At 46.0% G+C, this 4,279-nt stretch overlaps 1 pseudogene; it reads right to left on the bottom strand.

Moving 5' to 3' along the window:
* Positions 1 to 906: 906 nt before the first annotated feature.
* Positions 907 to 4,279, bottom strand: part of LOC143336727 (general transcription factor II-I repeat domain-containing protein 2B-like) — a 13,228-nt pseudogene continuing 9,855 nt past the window's right edge.

Here is a 4,279-nt window from a genome sequence, read left to right as displayed (position 1 = left end):
CTGTTCTAAACTCCTTAAAAGTTCCATTTCAGCAGCTAAATTGATGGCAGACTCGAGCGTGTTGGGTTTGGCACTGCGCAAGCTGATTCGGAAATCCCCTGCAGCGAAGTAGGTGATAAAATGGTCTCTGGCCAACAGATCGCGGGTGTTCTCGTCAGCTGTCGGATAAGCTCTAGCAGCCAAGCGACGCAGCGCATTGCCAAATTCGCGGGCCGTTTCATTTGGGAGCCTTCTTCTACCTGAAAAGGCAGCTCTACTCCAATCATCACTGTCTGAAGGCTCCAAACACCTCGTCATGGCGGCTTTTAATAAGGCATAATTACTTTTAGCTTCTGCAAATATGCCACTGTAAATGTCAGGCGCACGACCCGACAGTAACAAGGACATGAACTTAAGTGTGAGGGAATCATCCCAATTATTTACATCAGCGGCCAAGTCAAATTGTTCAGCCCAATCAGACCACTGGCGTCCCACCCCAGTAAACGTTTCTGGCATAAATACTGGCGGGGGGGTTGAACGGGGGTCAGGCGTGTGACTATCTACACCATTTAGTCTCGACGGGCCCTCTAGTGGGTTATTCTCCTCCACTGACATTCTGGTAAAGGTTAATCCCACCGCTGCCACAAGTGTAATTTACCTCATAAACCAGGCAGAGGAATCCTGCCCCCACCTGGGATTTAATGGTAGGGTTCCTGTCAGGGGAGGCGAACAAACCCACACAAGACGAGCAGCAGTAATATATAAAAGGTACACCTTATTAATCTATTTACAAACGTTACTAAATTAGGGCACAGGAATACCGTGGGTAAAAGACGCAGCCGGGCAGGCAGCCAGGAGGGAGAATTACAAGTCAGGCTACAGAGCTCACCCCACACCAGGAAGAGCTAGATAGAAACTGGTCTAGCATTAAATCACAGCACGCCACTGCACGCTTCCATTACACAGCACTTCGTCGGGCGGCGCAGATGGACAGGACTCCGCTCGCGAGCCCACAGCAGCAGTGCCGATATGGGGGTGTGCGGACAGACCGAGCCCCGCTCTGGCAATGGCTCGTGACAGGCAGCGACCAGCAGCCAACACTATGACCCCGGCCCTGGCTATCTACAGGAGGCGACCAGCCTGCCCTCCTCACAGGAACAGCTCACCTGTATTCCTGTCTTCGCGCCGGCAGCCCTAACCAGCTGCGAACGCCCCTCCCGAGCCCAAAGGACTGCCAGCCACCAACCACACAAAACGTGTGTAGAAAGAGAGCCCCTCACAAAAATGACCGTCCCTTTTTAACACCTCTGCCCTCTACCTGGCGTTCTCCAGGTGTATATCGTTATTTTTAATTAAATTGTCACTTGCAGGGAGACAGCTCCGCCTGCTGTCTCACTACAATACCAACAGACACTCACACACTCACAAGAGGGGGGGGGACACATTAGAGTTAGCCACCTAGTAGCACCAACCACAACGCAGGGAGAGATGACACTTACCACCGCCAGATAATCACGGTGCACACAGGGAGCATGGAGCAGCACACCAACAGTCGCCCTACAGCACAACACAAATGCGTCAAGCACAATAACTGGACCAAATGACCACCGTGGTGAGGCAGCATATGGCCATACCTGTCAGGCACACAACCGCTGACCTGGAAGTGACACAGGTGATGATAGGAGCGCAGAGGAAGAGACGGCTGGTGGACTGCCGCTTTTATACCGCCGCACCTTAATGCGGAACGGAAACTACGGTAACCAAAATGCTCATCCTGCTACACTCCCATGTAGATCCACCTCTCACCTGAAAAAGGCTGGGAGCACTGTGAGAATCATGTTTTTTTTTAATTCCACACTTCTCAGGACAATTGGAGTGCACAGAACTGGACCACCACCTAACAGCATTTATCATGGATTACCCTGCCATTTGCTGCTGTGATGCTGCAAATTTCCCAAATGTGGGACTAATAAATGACTATCTTGTCTTGTCTAATCTGTTTGTTTGTTCCAATCTGTCTGCTCATTTGACATCTCAACTATTACTTTTTGGGTTTTTAATTTAATACATAATAATTGCTACAAATGAATGAAACAAAAAAAACACAACTGATCCCATTTCAAAGGAGTACTACAACAGTTTAGTGAGTCACTTTCACACAGTTGAGGGACTTATGAGAGACAGAAGTCACAGAATCCTGGCTTTTGGTCATTTGAATGAGTCAAGCTCCCAATTTGTTATAACCTATAACAAACCATAACTTCAAGCTGTCAGCAGTTATTAGGTACACCTTACGAAAACTAATACACTTAGATACAACAGTCATATAATAATTAGTTTTTGTTAAAACTGTTGTAGAGAGGTGTTGGTGAACTCATTTTAGTGGATTTTTTGGTCAGTTCTGTTGAACTGTTTTGCATTATTCTAGGCTGATTAAAGAGGTCAAACAATTGCAAAAAATGTTAAAGTGTGAACAGATGAAGCAACAGCAGCTCTACAGGCGTGTTTAGATTGCACAAACTAACACATGTTCACAGATGCCACCACCCATGAGAACCACATCAATCTTGAGGAATATACATCAATACTTGCATCATGCATCAGCAAATGACTGAAACTGGCATCAAAGAGGCAAAGCATAGATCAGCAGAGACTAGAGAGAGACGTCAACACCAACCACAAATATGTGGCAAGTGACCCAGATCACGATGGGCTACAAGAGCAGACCCATCTTGTGTGAGCGCACATTGCCAGATGAGTTTAGTACATTTTATGCTCACTTTTACCGACTAAACAAAAAGTCAGCTGTGGAGTCTACTCTGCCTCCAGAAGGCAAGACATTGAGTGTTTCACAACCTGTTCCTACAAATGTTTCACAATAAAAGCGATTCTATCCACTGAAACCCAAGAGGGCTTTTAATTTGAAATGGATACAAGAAGTTTTCGGTTTGTATACAGCATTGAATGCATTCATTCATTCATCTTCTATACCCGCATATCCCTTTCAGGGTTGTGGGGGGCTGGAGCCTATCCCAGCTGGCAATGGGCGAGAGGCAGGGTACACCCTGAACAGGTCGCCAGCCGATTGCAGGGGAACATAGACAGACATACAACCATTCACACTCACACTAACACCTATGGACATTTTAGTGTCATCAATTAATGTAATGAGCATGTTTTTGGTCTGTGGGAGGAAGCCGGAGTGCCCGGAGAGAACCCACGCATGCACAGGAAGAACATGCAAACTTCACAAAGGCCCTGCCCGACCCGGGGATCGAACCAGCGACCTCCTTGCTGTGAGGCACACGCACTACCTGCTTCACCACCGTGACGCTTGTATACAGCATATCACAGAAAATTTAATGGGGCAAATGGGAACAGATCAGAAAACAGAGCTGAAATAAAGGCAAATATATTTATCAAACGGAGGGAAAATAGAGGACTGTCTCTAATATAAGCCTGCTTCAAATAGGGGGGCGAGGTGGAGCGGTCGTCCACCGAACAAGAAGTTGGTGGATCGATCCCTGGCCTCAGCAGTCCGATGCTGTGCTATCGGTGTGTGAATTCATATGTACGTCGCTTTGGAAAAAAAGCAAGCAAATTACTAATTTTAACTGTAAATAAATGGATTGTTTTTATATAGTGCTTTTCTTGTCTGACGACCACTCAAAGCACTTTTACAGCATAAGTATACATTCACCCACTCACACACACATTCATACAATGGTGGCTAGGCCACCTGTTCATTACAAGCTTTAACCATTCACACACTAATGACATACAGTAGCATCAGGAGTAATTTATAGTCTTGTCCAAGGATACTTGTTTCTGGTACTCATGTAGACTGCTGAGGCCAGGGATCAAACCATTGACTTTCTAATATGTGGACAACCACTCTACCTCACCCCTGGTTAAATAAAGGCCTGGTACCCTCTGTAGTTGAGGTAAATAATTCCTTAGCCACTATTTTCTTAGCCACTAAAATAGATTTAGCATCCACAAGAAAAATGGTAGGTTGGGAGCTTCTTTTTTAAAGTGGTTACTTACATCTACCAAATTTACTTACTATGAAACAAAGTGCTCACATTACATTCAACGTACAGCAAAGATGCCTGTCAGAAACCCAGCCCAATCCAGTATTATCCCATTGTATAAATAATTTTGACAATGAGAGGAAATGCAGAAATAATAGAGACGACACCCAAAAAGCCCCCCCCCCCCCCCCCCCCCCCATGTCTTATTACAACAATAATGGAGGCGTTCACTCCAAATATATGGAATAATAAACCAGCAGATGTTT

The sequence above is a fragment of the Chaetodon auriga genome, chromosome 18 (genome assembly GCF_051107435.1).
Source record: "Chaetodon auriga isolate fChaAug3 chromosome 18, fChaAug3.hap1, whole genome shotgun sequence".
NCBI classification, from domain to species: Eukaryota; Metazoa; Chordata; class Actinopteri; order Chaetodontiformes; family Chaetodontidae; genus Chaetodon; species Chaetodon auriga.
Note: the sequence above shows the minus strand (reverse complement) of the source record. Positions and strands in the feature narration are given on the sequence as shown.